Genomic DNA, 17,531 nt, shown 5'->3' with positions numbered 1-17,531 from the left:
CAATCACTCTCGTTACCGCCCATCGCCTGTCCTCATTTCCGCTCCGCCCCCGTCAAAACTCTCCATTCCTCCCCGGCGCTCGGGGCGCAGGATTCCGGATGGTTCAGTGTCAGTTCCAGCACAGCACTCAGGTGTAACGGAGAGCGAAATAATTCTTCCTCCGGATCTGATGCAGCAGATAAAGCACAATAGACAACACAACAAATATGTAAGATAGCTTATGTTCATAGATTGCTTGGTGATAACATCTCCTCCTTGCTGACTATCAACACTGGTGAACCTCAGGGGTGTGTGCTTAGCCCACTGCTCTACTCTCTCTATACCCATGACTGTACGTCTAGACATAGCTCAAATACCATCTATAAATTTGCTGACGATACAACCATTGTTGGTAGAATCTCAGGTGGTGACGAGAGGGTGTACAGGAGTGAGATATGCCAACTAGTGAATGGTGCCACAGCAACAACCTGGCACTCAACGTCAGTAAGACGAAAGAGCTGATTGTGGACTTCAGGAAGGGTAAGACAAAGGAACACATACCAATCCTCATAGAGGGATCAGAAGTGGAGAGAGTGAGCAGTTTCAAGTTCCTGGGTGTCAAGGTCTCTGAGGATCTAACCTGGTCCCAACATATTGATGTAATTATAAAGAAGGCAAGACAGCCGCTATACTTCATTAGGAGTTTGAAGCGATTTGGCATGTCAACAAATACACTCAAAAACTTCTATAGTTGTACCGTGGAGAACATTCTAACAGGCTGCATCACTGTCTGGTATGGAGGGGCTACTGCACAGGACCGAAAGAAGCTGCAGAAGGTTGTAAATCTAGTCAGCTCCATCTTGGGTACAAGCCTACAAAGTACCCAGGACATCTTCAGGGAGCAGTGTCTCAGAAAGGCAGCGTCCATTATTAAGGACCTCCAGCACCCAGGGCATGCCCTTTTCTCACTGTTACCATCAGGTAGGAGGTACAGAAGCCTGAAGGCACACACTCAGTGATTCAAGTTCCCCCTCAGGTTCCCCGTAAACATTTCACCTTTCACCATAACCAATGACCTCTAGTTCTAGTCCCACCCAACCTCAGTGGAAAAAGCCTGCTTGCATTTACCCTATCTTTACCCTTCATAATTTTGTATACCTCTAAAAAATCTCCCCTCACTCCCCTACGCTCTACGAAATAAAGTCCTAACCTATTCAACTTTCCCTATAACACAATTCCTGGCAACGTCCTTGTAAATTTTCTCTGCACTCTTTCAATCTTGACATCTTTCCTGTAGGTAGGTGACCAAAACCGCACACAATACTCCAAATTAGACCTCACCAACATCTTATGCAATGGCAACTTCCTCAAAAAACTCCATAAGATTGGTTGGACATAACCTACAATATACAAAGCCATGTTGACGATCCCTAATCTGTCCCTGTCTATTCAAATACTCTATATATCTCTTCCTTTATACTGAGGCTGTCCCCTCCAGCCCGAGACTTCCCCCACTAAAGAAAACATCCTCCCCATGTCCACTCTATCTAAGCCTTTAATGTTTGATAGGTTTCAAGGAGATACCCCCAACCACCCTCATTCTTCTAAACTTGAATGTTCACCCAACAATCAGAATCAGAATCAGATTTATTATCACTGACACGTGATGTGAAATTTGTTAACTTAGCAGCAGCAGTTCAATGTAGTACATAATCTAGCAGAGAGAGAAAAAATAATAAATAAAATAGAACATAATAATAAATAAACAAGCAAATCAATTACGTATATTGAATAGGTTTTTAAAAATGTGTAAAAACAGAAATACCGTGTATTAAAAAAGTGAGGTAGTGTCCAAAGCTTCAATGTCCATTTAGGAATTGGATGGCAGAGAGGAAGAAGCTGTTCCTGAAACACTGAGTGTGTGCCTTCAGGCTTCTGTATCTCCAACCTGATGGTAACAGTGAGAAAAGGGCATGTCCTGGGTGCTGGAGGTCCTTAATAATGGACGCTGCCATTCTGAGACACTGCTCCTTAAAGATGTCCTGGGTACTTTGTAGGCTAGTGCCCAAGATGGAGCTGACTAGATTTACAACCTCCTGCAGCTTCTTTCGGTTCTGTGCAGCAGCCCACCCCTCCCCCCCCCCCCGCACATACCAGACAGTGATGCAGCCTGTCAGAATGCTCTCTACGGTACAACTATAGAAGTGTTTGAGTGTATTTGTTGACAGGCCAAATCTCTTCAAACTCCAAATAAAGTATAGCCGCTGTCTTGCCTTCTTTATGACTACATCAATATGTTGGGCAACACACACAAAAAATGCTGGTGAACGCAGCAGGCCAGGCAGCATCTATAGGAAGAGGGACAGTCGATGTTTCGGGCCGAGACCATTCATCAGGACTAAATGAAAGAAGAGATTGTAAGAGATTTGAAAGTGGGAGGGGGAAGGGGAGATCTGAAATGATTGGAGAAGACAGGAGGGGAGGGGTGGATCTAAGAGCTGGAAAGTTGTTGGCAAAAGGGATACCAGGCTGGAGAAGGGAGAAGATCATGGGACGGGAAGCCTGGGAGAAAGAAAGGGGGAGGGGAGCCCGGAGGGTGGAGAGCAGGCAAGGAGTTATAGTCAGAGGGACAGAGGGAGAAAAAAGAGAGAAAAAAAGGGGGAAGAAATTAAAAATATATAAAAAATATTGAGTAAATAAATAAGGGATGGGGTAAGAAGGGGAGGAGGGGCATTAACGGAAGTTAGAGAAGTCAATATTCACGCCATCAGGTTGGAGGCTACCCAGACGGAATACAAGATGGTGTTCCTCCAACCTGAGTGTGGCTTCATCTTGACAGTAGAGGAGGCCGTAGATAGACATATCAGAATGGGAATGGGACGTGGAATTAAAATGTGTGGCCACTGGGAGATCTAGCTTTCTCTGGCGGACAGAGCGTGGGTGTTCAGCGAAACGGTCTGATATTGACTTCTCTAACTTCTGTTAATGCCCCTCCTCCCCTTCACACCCCATCCCTTATTTATTTATTGAGTATATATTTTTTTCCCCCTTTTTTCTCTCTCTCTTTTTTCTCCCTCTGTCCCTCTCACTATAACTCCTTGCCTGCTTTCCACCCTCCGGGCTCCCCTCCCCACTTCTCTTTCTCCCCAGGCTTCCTGTCCCATGATCTTCTCCCTTCTCCAGCTTTCAGATCCATCCCTCCCCTCCTGTCTTCTCCTATCATTTCAGATCTCCCTCTCCCCCTCCCACTTTCAAATCTCTTACTATCTCTTCTTTCAGTTAGTCCAGGCGAAGGGTTTCAGCCCGAAATTTTGACTGTGCCTCTTCCTAGAGATGCTGCCTGGCCTGCTGCATTCACCAGCAACTTTGATGTGTGTTGCTTGAATTTCCAGCATCTGCAGATTTCCTCGTGTTTTCATCAATATGTTGGGACCAGGTTAGATCCTCATTGATTATTGACCTACAAAAAGTAGCGGATAACGCCCAGTCCATCACGGGTAAACCCCTGACCACCTGGAGTGTTGTCGCAATAAAGCAGCCTCCATCATTAGGGACCATGCTCTCATCATGCTGCTGTCGTCAGGAAGAAGGGACAGGAGCCTCAGGATTCACACCACCAGGTTCAAGAACAGTTATTACCTCTCAACCATCAAGTCGCACACCACCAGGTCCCACACCACCAGGCTCAGGAACAGTTATTACCCCTCAGCCACCAGGTCCCACACCACCAGGTTCAGGAACAGTTATTACCCCTCAACCATCAGGCCCCACGCCACCAGGTTCAGGAACAGTTATTATCCCTCAACCATCAGGTCCCACACCACCAGGTTGAGGAACAGTTATTATCCCTCAATCATCAGGTCCCACACCACCAGGTTCAGGAACAGTTATTACCCCTCAACCATCAGGTCACACACCACCAGGTTCAGGAACAGTTATTATCCCTCAGCCATCAGGTCCCACATCACCAGGTTCAGGAACAGTTATCACCCCTCAACCATCAGGCCCCACACCACCAGGTTCAGGAACAGTTATTACCCCTCAACCATCAGGTGCCACACCACCAGGTTCAGGAACAGTTATTACCCCTCAACCATCAGGTCACACACCACCAGGTTCAGGAACAGTTATTACCCCTCAACCATCAGGTCACACATCACCAGGTTCAGGAACAGTTATCACCCCTCAACCATCAGGCCCCACACCACCAGGTTCAGGAACAGTTATTACCCCTCAACCATCAGGTCCCACGCCACCAGGTTCAGGAACAGTTATTACCCCTCAACCATCAGGTCCCACACCACCAGGTTCAGGAACAATTATTACCCCTCAACCATCAGGTCCCACGCCACCAGGTTGAGGAACAGTTATTATCCCTCAACCATCAGGCCCACACCACCAGGTTCAGGAACAGTTATTACCCCTCAGCCATCAGGTCTCACACCACCAGGTTCAGGAACAGTTATTACCCCTCAACCATCAGGTCACACACCACCAGGTTCAGGAACAGTTATTACCCCTCAACAATCAGGTCCCACACCACCAGGTTCAGGAACAGTTATTACCACTCAACCATCAGGTCCCACACCACCAGGTTCAGGAACAGTTATTATCCCTCAGCCATCAGGTCCCACATCACCAGGTTCAGGAACAGTTATCACCCCTCAACCATCAGGCCCCACACCACCAGGTTCAGGAACAGTTATTACCCCTCAACCATCAGGTCCCACGCCACCAGGTTCAGGAACAGTTATTACCCCTCAACCATCAGGTCCCACACCACCAGGTTCAGGAACAATTATTACCCCTCAACCATCAGGTCCCACGCCACCAGGTTGAGGAACAGTTATTATCCCTCAACCATCAGGCCCACACCACCAGGTTCAGGAACAGTTATTACCCCTCAGCCATCAGGTCTCACACCACCAGGTTCAGGAACAGTTATTACCCCTCAACCATCAGGTCACACACCACCAGGTTCAGGAACAGTTATTACCCCTCAACAATCAGGTCCCACACCACCAGGTTCAGGAACAGTTATTACCACTCAACCATCAGGTCCCACACCACCAGGTTCAGGAACAGTTATTATCCCTCAGCCATCAGGTCCCACATCACCAGGTTCAGGAACAGTTATCACCCCTCAACCATCAGGCCCCACACCACCAGGTTCAGGAACAGTTATTACCCCTCAACCAACAGGTCCCACACCACCAGGTTCAGGAACAGTTATCACCCCTCAACCATCAGGTCCCACACCACCAGGTTCAGGAACAGTTATTACCCCTCAACCATCAGGTCCCACACCACCAGGTTCAGGAACAGTTATTACCCCTCAACCATCAGGTCCCACACCACCAGGTTCAGGAACAGTTATTACTCCTCAACCATCAGGTCCCACACCACCAGGTTCAGGAACAGTTATTACCCCTCAACCATCAGGTCACACACCACCAGGTTCAGGAACAGTTATTATCCCTCAGCCATCAGGTCCCACATCACCAGGTTCAGGAACAGTTATCACCCCTCAACCATCAGGCCCCACACCACCAGGTTCAGGAACTGTTATTACCCCTCAACTATCAGGTCCCATACCACCAGGTTCAGGAACAGTTATTACCCCTCAACCATCAGGTCCCACACCACCAGGTTGAGGAACAGTTATTATCCCTCAATCATCAGGTCCCACACCACCAGGTTCAGGAACAGTTATTCTCCCTCAACCATCAGGTCCCACACCACCAGGTTCAGGAACAGTTATTACCCCTCAACCATCAGGTCACACACCACCAGGTTCAGGAACAGTTATTATCCCTCAGCCATCAGGTCCCACATCACCAGGTTCAGGAACAGTTATCACCCCTCAACCATCAGGCCCCACACCACCAGGTTCAGGATCAGTTATTACTCCTCAACCATCAGGTCCCACACCACCAGGTTCAGGAACAGTTATTACCCCTCAACCATCAGGTCCCACACCACCAGGTTCAGGAACAGTTATTACCACTCAACCATCAGGTCCCACACCACCAGGTTCAGGAACAGTTATTACCACTCAACCATCAGGTCCCACACCAGCAGGTTCAGGAACAGTTATTACCCCTCAACCATCAGGTCCCACACCACCAGGTTCAGGAACAGTTATTACCCCTCAGCCATCAGGTCCCACATCACCAGGTTCAGGAACAGTTATCACCCCTCAACCATCAGGCCCCACACCACCAGGTTCAGGATCAGTTATTACTCCTCAACCATCAGGTCCCACACCACCAGGTTCAGGAACAGTTATTACCCCTCAACCATCAGGTCCCACACCACCAGGTTCAGGAACAGTTATTACCACTCAACCATCAGGTCCCACACCACCAGGTTCAGGAACAGTTATTACCACTCAACCATCAGGTCCCACACCAGCAGGTTCAGGAACAGTTATTACCCCTCAACCATCAGGTCCCACACCACCAGGTTCAGGAACAGTTATTATCCCTCAGCCATCAGGTCCCACATCACCAGGTTCAGGAACAGTTATCACCCCTCAACCATCAGGCCCCACACCACCAGGTTCAGGAACCGTTATTACCCCTCAACTATCAGGTTCCATACCACCAGGTTCAGGAACAGTTATTACCCCTCAACCATCAGGTCACACACCACCAGGTTCAGGAACAGTTATTATCCCTCAGCCATCAGGTCCCACATCACCAGGTTCAGGAACAGTTATCACCCCTCAACCATCAGGTCCCACGCCACCAGGTTGAGGAACAGTTATTATCCCTCAACCATCAGGCCCACACCACCAGGTTCAGTAACAGTTATTACCCCTCAGCCATCAGGTCTCACACCACCAGGTTCAGGAACAGTTATTACCCCTCAACCATCAGGTCACACACCACCAGGTTCAGGAACAGTTATCACCCCTCAACAATCAGGTCCCACACCTCCAGGTTCATGAACAGTTATTACCACTCAACCATCAGGTCCCACACCACCAGGTTCAGGAACAGTTATTCTCCCTCAACCATCAGGTCCCACACCACCAGGTTCAGGAACAGTTATTACCCCTCAACCATCAGGTCCCACACCACCAGGTTCAGGAACAGTTATTACCCCTCAACCATCAGGCCCCACACCACCAGGTTCAGGATCAGTTATTACTCCTCAACCATCAGGTCCCACACCACCAGGTTCAGGAACAGTTATCACCCCTCAACCATCAGGCCCCACACCACCAGGTTCAGGATCAGTTATTACTCCTCAACCATCAGGTCCCACACCACCAGGTTCAGGAACAGTTATTACCCCTCAACCATCAGGTCCCACACCACCAGGTTCAGGAACAGTTCTTACCCCTCAACCATCAGGTCCCATACCACCAGGTTCAGGAACAGTTATTACCCCTCAACCATCAGGTCACACACCACCAGGTTCAGGAACAGTTATTACCCCTCAGCCATCAGGTCCCACGCCACCAGGTTAAGGAACAGTTATTACCCCTCAGCCATCAGGTCTCACACCACCAGGTTCAGGAACAGTTATTACCCCTCAACCATCAGGTCCCACGCCACCAGGTTCAGGAACAGTTATTATCCCTCAACCATCAGGCCCACACCACCAGGTTCAGGAACAGTTATTAGCCCTCAGCCATCAGGTCTCACACCACCAGGTTCAGGAACAGTTATTACCCCTCAACCATCAGGTCTCACACCACCAGGTTCAGGAACAGTTATTAACCCTCAACCATCAGGTCACACACCACCAGGTTCAGGAACAGTTATTACCCCTCAGCCATCAGGTCCCACGCCACCAGGTTCAGGAACAGTTATTACCCCTCAACCAACAGGTCACACACCACCAGGTTCAGGAACAGTTATTACCCCTCAGCCATCAGGTCCCACGCCACCAGGTTCAGGAACAGTTATTACCCCTCAGCCATCAGGTCTCACACCACCAGGTTCAGGAACAATTATTACCCCTCAACCATCAGGTTTCACACCACCAGGTTCAGGAACAATTATTACCCCTCAACCATCAGGCCCCACGCCACCAGGTTCAGGAACAGTTATTACCCCTCAACCATCAGGTCCCACACCACCAGGTTCAGGAACAGTTATTACCCCTCAACCATCAGGCTCCTGAACCAAAGGGGATAACTTCACTTAGCTTCAATCGCCCCATCATTGAAGTGTACCCACAACCAATGGGCTCACTTTCAAGGACTCCATCTCATGTTCTCGATGTGTATTGCTGATTTACTTATTTATTATCATCAGTGCTTTTTGTTTGCATTTGCAGAGTTTATTGTCTTTTGCACTCCAGTTGAACATCCAAGTTGATGTGGTGTTTCATTGATTCTGTAATGGTTATTATGCTGTTAGGGAATTATTGAGTATGCCTGCAAGAAAATGAATCTCAGGGCTGTGTAGGGTGTACTTCGATAATGAACTTTGAGCTTCCTGATTAGTGTCAAGTTCCTGGATATCAGCATCTCGGAGGATCTATTCTGGGTCGAACAGTTTGATACAACCATGAGGAAGGTACTTTGTTAGGAGTTTGAGGAGACACTGGCAAATTTCTACAGATGTACTGTGGAGAGCATTCTGACTGGTTACATCACCGTCTGGTGTAGAGGGACCACTGCACAGGATCGGGAAAAGATGCAGAAAGCTGTAAGCTCAGCCAGCTCCATCATCATGTACTAACCTCCCCACCACTGACGTCATCTTCAAGATGCCTCGAGAAGGCGATATCCACCATTAAGGACCCTCACCATCCAGGACGTGTCCTATTCTCATTGCGATCATCAGTGAGGAGGTACGGGGTGATTCGGGAACAGCTTCTTCCCATCTGTCATTCAATTTCTGAACGGTCCAAGAACCCAGCAAAACCATCTCACCATTCCTTCCCAGTGTGCAAAGTGTTAATACCAGGGGGCAGAATTTTAAGGTGATTGGAGGAAAGTATAGGGGGATGTCAGAGGTAGGTTTTTTTGTTTACACAGAGGGTGGCAGGTGACAGGAACGCCCTGCCTGGGGTGGTGGTAGAGGCAGATACAATAGAGACATGGATGATAGGAAAATGGAGGGTTATGAGGGAGGGAAGGGTTGGATTGGTCTTGGAGTGGGTTGAAGGGTCAGCACAACATTGTGGGCCAAAGAGCCTGTACTGTTCTATGTTCTATGTTATTTTTGTGATTTATTGTAGTTCTACACATGGCACAAAACAACAAATTTCATGTCAGTGATAATAAACCCGATTCTGACTCTGAAATGGTCGATGCCATCTTGGTGGGTTGAAAGGCCTGTTCCTGTGTCTCCCCCTGTGGTCACTCGCCACTGTACCAGCCCACTGGGCAAAGATTGAGTTCATCTCTAAAAGTGGAGTGCGTGCTCCTTCTCCCCACCCACACTCTCCCCCCCAGGGTGGGTTGCTGAAAATGTATCACTGAAACTGTCATGCGCCTTTGCCTATCTGCACAAAGCAGGATTTCCCGGTAGCTAATCAGTTCAATTCCAATCCCCATTCCCATTCCAACATGTCCGTCCACGGCCTCCTCTCCTGCCACAATGAGGCCACTCTCAGGGTGGAGGAACAGCACCTCACATCCTGCCTGGGTAGCCTCCAACCTGATGGCATGAACATCGATTTCTCTAGCTTCCAGTAATTCCACCCCCTTCCCTTCTTCAATCCCCCACTCTGGCCTTTTACCTCTTTTCACCTGCCTATCACCTCCTTCTGGTGCCCTTCCTCCTTCCCTTTCTCCCACGGTCCACTCTCCCCTCCCATCAGATTCCTCCTTGTCCAGCCCTTTGCCTTTTCCACCTATCACCTCCCAGCTTCTTACTTCATCCCCACCCCACACCAACCTGATTTCACCCATCACCTTCCAACTCGACACACACAGTGCTGGAGGAACCCAGCAGGCCAGGCAGCATCGATGGAAAAGAGTACAGTTGACGTTTCGGGCCGAGACCCGTCATCAGGACTGGAGAAAGAAAGCTGAGTCAGAGATAGAGGATGTGGGGAGGGGAGGAAGAAACACAGGGTGAAACTAGGAAAGAGAGTCAATTGGTAAAGGGCCGGAGAAGGGGGAATCTGATAGGAGAGGACAGAAGGCCATGGGAGAAAGGGAAGGGAGAGGGGCACCAGAGGGAGGTGATGGGCAGGTTAGGAGATAAGATGAGAGAGAGGGAAATGGGAATGAGGAATGGTGAAGTGGGGGCAGTTCCTGGAAGTTCAAAAAATCGATGTTCATGCCATCAGGTTGGAGGCTGCCCAGATGCAATATAAGGTGTTGTCCCTCCAGCCTCATCCTGGCAGTGAAGGAGGCCGTGGGTAGACCTAATGGAATGGGAACGGGAACTAAAATGCGTGGCCACTGGGAGATCCTGCTTTTTCTGGCAGACGGAGTGTAGGTGCTTGGCGAAGTGGTCTCCCAGTCTACGTCAGTTCTCACCGATATACAGTACAGGAGGCCACACTGGGAGCACCAAACACAGTAGACGACCCCAACAGGCTCGCAGGTGAAGTGTTGCCTCAGTTGTTGAGGGCCCTGAATGGCAGTGAGGGAGGAGGTGCAGTTGAGGGCCCTGAATGGCAGTGAGGGAGGAGATGTAGTTGAGGACCCTGAATGGTCGTGAGGGAGGAGGTGCAGGGGCAGGTGAAGCACTTGTTCCGCTGGCAAGGGTAAGAGCCAGGAGGGAGGTCAGTGGGGAGGGATGAACGGACAAGGGAGTCACGTAGAGAGCGATCCCTGCGGAAAGCAGAAAGTGGGGGAGAGGGAAAGATGTGCCTGGTGGTGGACGTTACAGGAAATTGTGCTGGATGTGAAGGTTAGTGAAGCCCCAAGCTGAAATAGTATCACACTAACCGCTATGCGACTGTGGCCTCCCCCGCCCCCCCCCGATACTTTGGTTCCTTTTTGCATTACATACTTATTTTTTATTGTAACTTATGGTAATTTTTAAATGTGCTGTTGCCGCAAAACAACAAATTTCACACCACGTCAGTGATAACGGACCTATATCTGACTCCGACTCCCCCCCCCCCCGCCGCCAACACTTGGCCACAGTCCCTGCCCCTTTCCCTCCCCAGCGTGGTTCATTCGTACACATCGCTGTTCATAAATTTAAACCAGCCCTTCAAGGCAAGTTTGCAGAAGTCTGCTACACCCCCCATGAGACACAAACAACATCAGGGAGCTGAAGAGAAGTGTGGACTGGCAGTGATGGGCGGGGACAATGAGAGGCCCTAGTGGGAGATTTATTACATGCCAATTTTAACTTCTCACAGCTACCAGCTCTCCCTCGCAGAACACAAAACTGCTGGGGAACCTGCCTCTGTGTCTCCCTCACACAGCGTCCGGGCTTCATCGCAGACAGCAGGAAGCAGGAGAGACTGGAAACTCGAAGGGATTGAGAGGGAAAAGAGGGGAGAGACGGGTGGGCTGCACCGGAAAACAGGAATCCGACAGTGAAAGGAGGTGAATGGGCAGGTTGTACCACGCTGGTCATTCCAACACACTCTCTCTCTCTTTCTCTCTCTCTCTTTCAATCTTTCTCTCAATCTTTCCCTCTTTCTCTATCTCTTTCCCTCTTTTTCTCTCTCTTTCCTTCTCCCTCTCCCCCTCTCTGTCTGTCTGTTTCTCTCCCTCTTTCCCTCTCTCTCACGCTCTCTCTTTCACTCTTTCTCTGTTTTGGTCTCCCAATTCATCTCGACCTCTCTCTCTTCCTGTCTGTCTCATTCTCCCCCCTCAATCTTTCTCTTACCATTGTCTATCTGCCTATCTGTCTTCCTCACTCTCATTCCTGTCTCCTTTTGTCTGTCTCACTCTCTCTCTCTTATACACTATTTCTCTGTCTTTCTCTCTATCTATCTTCGCCTAAAACTATTTCCTCCTTGTTGTCCCTTCCCCTCTCTTTCTCCCCATCTTTCTCTCCCCATCTCTTCACCGTCTCTCCAACTGGGCATCATCCTCTTTCACCCCCCTCGCATCCTCATTCTCCCCCCTCTCTCCCTTCTCTCCCCTCCAACCATTCATTCTCTTTCTTCCCCTCTCTCTCCCTTCCTCCATCTACCACTCTCTCTCATTCTTCCCCCTCCCTCTCTCTAACCCTCTCCCTCTCTTCCCCCTCTCTCTTTTTTCCCTCCCTTTGTCCATCTCTAGTCTCTCCAACATATTTTCTCCTTACATGCTCAGTCTGTTTCCTGTCTCAATCTATCTCTCTCTGTCTCCTGTCTCAGTCCATCTCCCTCTGTCTCCTGTCTCAGTCTATATCCATCTGACTCCTGTCTCAGTCTATCTCTCTCTCTGTCTCCTGTCTCAGTCTATCTCCCTCCTCTGTCTCCTGTCTCACTATCTCCCTCTGTCTCCTGTCTCAGTCTATCACCCTCTGTCTAGAGTCTCAGTCTATCTCCCCCCTCTGTCTCCTGTTTAAGTCTATCTGCCTGTCTCCTGTCTCAGTCCATCTCCCTCTGTCTCCTGTCTGTCCATCTCTCTCTGCCTCCTGTCTCAGTCTATCTCCCTATGTCTCCTGTCTCAGTCCATCTCCCTCTGTCTCCTGTCTCAGTCCATCTCCCTCTGTCTCCTGTCTCAGTCCATCTCCTTCTGTCTCCTGTCTCAGTCCATCGCCTTCTGTCTCCTGTCTGTCCATTTCTCTCTGTCTCCTGTCTCAGTCCATCTCCTTCTGTCTCCTGTCTCAGTCCATCGCCTTCTGTCTCCTGTCTGTCCATTTCTCTCTGTCTCCTGTCTCAGTCTATCTCTCTCTGTTTCCTGTCTCAGTCCATCTCCCTCTGCCTCCTGTCTCAGTCCATCTCCTTCTGTCTCCTGTTTCAGTCCATCTCTCTCTGTCTCCTGTCTCAGTCTATCTCCCTCTGTCTCCTGTCTCAATCTATCTCCCTCTGTCTCCTGTCTCAGTCTATTTCTCTCTCTCTCCTGTCTCAGTCCATCTCCCTCTGTCTCCTGTCTCAGTCCATCTGCCTCTGTCTCTTGTCTCAGTCTATCTCCCTCTGTCTCCTGTCTCAGTCTATCTCTCTCTCTGACTCCTGTCTCATTCTATCTCCCTCCTGTCTCCTGTTTCAGTCCATCTGCCTCTGTCTCCTGTCTGTCCATCTCCCTCCTCTGTCTCCTTTCTCAGTCTATCTCCCTCCTCTGTCTCCTGTCTCAATCTATCTCCCTCTGTCTAGAGTCTCAGTCTATCTCCCTCCTCTGTCTCCTGTTTAAGTCTGCCTCTGTCTCCTGTCTCAGTCTATCTCCCTCTGTCTCCTGTCTCAGTCTATCTCTCTCTCTGACTCCTGTCTCATTCTATCTCCCTCCTCTGTCTCCTGTTTCAGTCCATCTGCCTCTGTCTCCTGTCTGTCCATCTCCCTCCTCTGTCTCCTTTCTCAGTCTATCTCCCTCCTCTGTCTCCTGTCTCAATCTATCTCCCTCTGTCTAGAGTCTCAGTCTATCTCCCTCCTCTGTCTCCTGTTTAAGTCTGCCTCTGTCTCCTGTCTCAGTCCATCTCCCTCTGTCTCCTGTCTCAGTCTATCTCCCTCTGTCTAGAGTCTCAGTCTATCTCCCTCCTCTGTCTCCTGTTTAAGTCTATCTGCCTCTGTCTCCTGTCTTAGTCTATCTCTCTCTGTCTCCTGTCTCAGTCCGTCTCCCTCTGTCTCCTGTCTCAGTCTATCTCCCTCTGTCTCCTGTCTCACTCTATCTCCCTCTGTCTCCTGTCTCAGTCTATCTCTCTCTGTCTCATCTCAGTCCATCCCTCTCTGTCTCCTGTCTCATTCCATCTCTCTCTCTCTCCTGTCTCAGTCCATCTCCCCATCTCCCTCTGTCTCTTGTCTCAGTCCATCTCCCTCTGTCTCCTTTCTCAGTCTATCTCCCTCCTCTGTCTCCTGTCTCAGTCTATCTCCGTCTGTCTAGAGTCTCAGTCTATCTCCCTCCTCTGTCTCCTGTTTAAGTCTGCCTCTGTCTCCTGTCTTAGTCTATCTCTCTCTGTCTCCTGTCTCAGTCCATCTCCCTCTGTCTCCTGTCTCAGTCTATCTCCCTCTGTCTCCTGTCTCAATCTATCTCCCTCTGTCTCCTGTCTCAGTCTATCTCTCTCTGTCTCGTCTCAGTCCATCTCTCTCTGTCTCCTGTCTCATTCCATCTCTCTCTCTCTCCTGTCTCAGTCCATCTCCCCATCTCCCTCTGTCTCTTGTCTCAGTCAATCTCCCTCTGTCTCCTGTCTCAGTCTCTCCCTCTGTCTCCTGTCTCAGTCTATCTCCTTCTGTCTCCTGTCTCAGTCTATCTCCCTCCTCTGTCTCCTGTCTCAGTCCATCTCCCTCTGTCTCCTGTCTCAGTCTATCTCTCCCTGTCTCCTGTCTCAGTCCATCTCTCTCTGTCTCCTGTCTCAGTCTATCTCTCTCTATCTCTCTCTGTCTCCTGTCTCAGTCCATCTCCCCATCTCCCTCTGTCTCCTGTCTCAGTCTATCTCTCTCTGTCTCCTGTCTCAGTCTATCTCTCTCTGTCTCCTGTCTCAGTCCATCTCTCTCTGTCTCCTGTCTCAGTCTATCTCTCTCTATCTCTCTCTGTCTCCTGTCTCAGTCCATCTCCCCATCTCCCTCTGTCTCCTGTCTCAGTCCATCTCCCTCTGTCTCCGGTCTCAGTTTATCTCCCTCTGTCTCCTGTCTCAGTCTATTTCTCTCTCTCTCCTGTCTCAGTCCATCTCCCTCTGTCTCCTGTCTCAGTCCATCTCCCTCCGTCTCTTGTCTCAGTCTATCTCTCTCTGTCTCCTGTCTCATTCTATCTCCCTCCTCTGTCTCCTTTCTCAGTCTATCTCCCTCCTCTGTCTCCTGTCTCAGTCTATCTCCCTCTGTCTAGAGTCTCAGTCTATCTCCCTCCTCTGTCTCCTGTTTAAGTCTATCTGCCTCTGTCTTCTGTCTTAGTCTATCTCTCTCTGTCTCCTGTTTAAGTCTATCTGCCTCTGTCTCCTGTCTTAGTCTATCTCTCTCTGTCTCCTGTCTCAGTCCATCTCCCTCTGTCTCCTGTCTCAGTCTATCTCCCTCTGTCTCCTGTCTCAGTCTATCTCCCTCCGTCTAGAGTCTCAGTCTATCTCCCAACTCTGTCTCCTATTTAAGTCTATCTGCCTCTGTCTCCTGTCTCAGTCTATCTCTATCTGTCTCCTGTCTGTCCATCTCTCTCTGCCTCCTGTCACAGTCCATCTCCCTCTGTCTCCTGTCTCAGTCTACCTCTCTGTCTCCTGTCTCAGTCCATCTCTCTCTGTCTCCTGTCTCAGTCCATCTCCCTCTGTCTGCTGTCTCTGTCTATCTCCCTCCACCCTCCATCAGACTCAGAATAAGAATCAGCTTATTATCACTGATATATATTACGAAATATGTCGAAGATTGCGAGACATCAAAATCTTTGATAGTTAGAACTAAATGAATAAATAATGTGAAAGTGGTATTAAGGCAGATTTCATTGTCTGTTATGAAATCCACTGTCAGAGGGGACGAAAATGTTTCTAAAATATAGAATGTGTTTCTTCAGGCTCCTGCACCTCCTCCCTGTTGTAGGAATGAGAAGAGAGATTATCCCAGATAGTGAAGGACTTGCTCTATCGCTCGGCTTTCTTTCTTACTCACGGTGTCCCTGATCCAATCTGTTTGAAGGGACAGTGTTGAGCATGATTTATTTGTGTCTGACCCCGGGAGTGTGTGATGGGATGGTGAGGAGGGAGTTTCACTCTGCGTCTGACGCTGGGAGTGTGTGATGGGAGGGTGAGGAGGGAGCTTCACTCTGTGTCTAACCCCGGGAGTGTGTGATGGGAGGGTGAGGAGGGAGCTTCACTCAATGTCTGACCCCGGGACGGAGCTTCACTCTGTGTCTGACCACGGGAGTGTGTGATGGGAGGGTGAGGAGGGAGCTTCACTCTGCGTCTAACCCCGGGAGTGTGTGATGGGAGGGTGAGGAGGGAGCTTCACTCAATGTCTGACCCCGGGACGGAGCTTCACTCTGTGTCTGACCCTGGGAATGAGTGATGGGAGGGTGAGGAGGGAGCTTCACTCTGTGTCTGACCACGGGAGTGTGTGATGGGAGGGTGAGGAGGGAGCTTCACTCTGTGTCTGACCCCGGGAGTGTGTGATGGGATGGTGAGGAGGGAGCTTCACTCTGTGCCTGACCCCGGGAGTGTGTGATGGGACGGTGAGGAGGGAATTTCACTCTGCGTCTGACGCTGGGAGTGTGTGATGGGAGGGTGAGGAGGGAGCTTCACTCTGTGTCTAACCCCGGGAGTGTGTGATGGGAGGGTGAGGAGGGAGCTTCACTCAATGTCTGACCCCGGGACGGAGCTTCACTCTGTGTCTGACCACGGGAGTGTGTGATGGGAGGGTGAGGAGGGAACTTCACTCTGTGTCTGACCCCGGGAGTGTGTGATGGGATGGTGAGGAGGGAGCTTCACTCTGTGCCTGACCCCGGGAGTGTGTGATGGGACGGTGAGGAGGGAGCTTCACTCAGTGTCTAACGCCAAGAGTGTCTGATGGGATGGTGAGGAGGGAGCTGCACTCTGTGCCTGACCCCGGGAGTGTGTGATGGGATGTTGTGGAGGGAGCTTCACTCTGTGTCTGACCCTGGGAGTGTTTTGATGGGACGGTGTGGAGGGAGCTTCACTCTGTGTCTGACCCTGGGAGTGTGTGATGGGAGGGTGAGGAGGGAGCTTCACTCAGTGTATAGCGCCAGGAGTGTCTGATGGGATGGTGTGGACGGAGCTTCACTCTGTGTCTGACCCCGAGAGTGTGTGATGGGAGGGTGAGGAGGGAGCTTCACTCTGTGTCTGACCCCGGGAGTGTGTGATGGGATGGTGAGGAGGGAGCTGCACTCTGTGCCTGACCCCGGGAGTGTGTGATGGGAGGGTGAGGAGGGAGCTTCACTCAGTGTCTAACTCCAGGAGTGTCTGATGGGATGGTGTGGAGGGAGCTTTACTCTGTGTCTGACCCCGGGAGTGTGTGATGGGATGGTGAGGAGGGAGCTTCATTCTGTGTCTGACCCTGGGAGTGTGTGATGGGACGGTGCGGAAGGAGATTCACTCTGTGTCTGACCCTGGGAGTGTGTGATGGGAGGGTGAGGAGGGAGCTTCACTCAGGGTCTAACGCCAGGAGTGTCTGATGGAATGGTGTGGAGGGAGCTTCACTCTGTGTCTGACCCCGGGAGTGTGTGATGGGACGGTGTGGAGGGAGCTTCACTCTGTGTCTGACCCTGGGAGTGTGTGATGGGAGGGTGAGGAGGGAGCTTCACTCTGTGTCTGACCGCGGGAGTGTGTGATCGGACAGTGTGGAGGGAGCTTCACCCTCTGTCTGACCCCGGGACGGAGCTTCACTCTGTGTCTGACCCTGGGAATGAGTGATGGGAGGGTGAGGAAGGAGCTTCACTCTGTGCCTCACCACGGGAGTGTATGATGGGACGGTGTGGAGGCAGCTTCAGTCTGTGTCTGACCCCGGGAGTGTGTGATGGGACAGTGTGGAGGGAGCTTCACTCTGTGTCTGACCCCAGGAGTGTGTGATGGGACAGTGTGGAGGGAGCTCCTCTGTGTGTC

The 17,531-nt window shown here is 50.5% G+C and overlaps 1 protein-coding gene across 7 annotated transcripts in view; it reads left to right on the top strand.

Annotated features, from left to right (window-relative positions):
* LOC134349817 (secreted frizzled-related protein 2-like) overlaps nt 1–17,531 on the top strand; it is a 71,525-nt gene that overhangs the window by 7,294 nt on the left and 46,700 nt on the right. The window contains exons 1-2 of one of the 7 annotated variants that reach the window (XM_063054729.1): nt 82–208; nt 8,606–8,790. The exons of 1 other annotated variant lie outside the window; for it this stretch is intronic. The gene's annotated coding sequence lies outside the window, so the exon portion shown is untranslated. Of the gene's footprint in view, nt 1–81; nt 209–480; nt 520–8,324; nt 8,791–11,348; nt 11,459–17,531 lie in introns of those variants that run through there. 5 more of the 7 variants (XM_063054728.1, XM_063054730.1, XM_063054733.1 and 2 more) reach the window with 5 other exon arrangements.

The sequence above is a fragment of the Mobula hypostoma genome, chromosome 7 (genome assembly GCF_963921235.1).
Source record: "Mobula hypostoma chromosome 7, sMobHyp1.1, whole genome shotgun sequence".
NCBI lineage: Eukaryota > Metazoa > Chordata > Chondrichthyes > Myliobatiformes > Myliobatidae > Mobula > Mobula hypostoma.
This window is presented reverse-complemented; position numbering and strand designations above follow the sequence as displayed.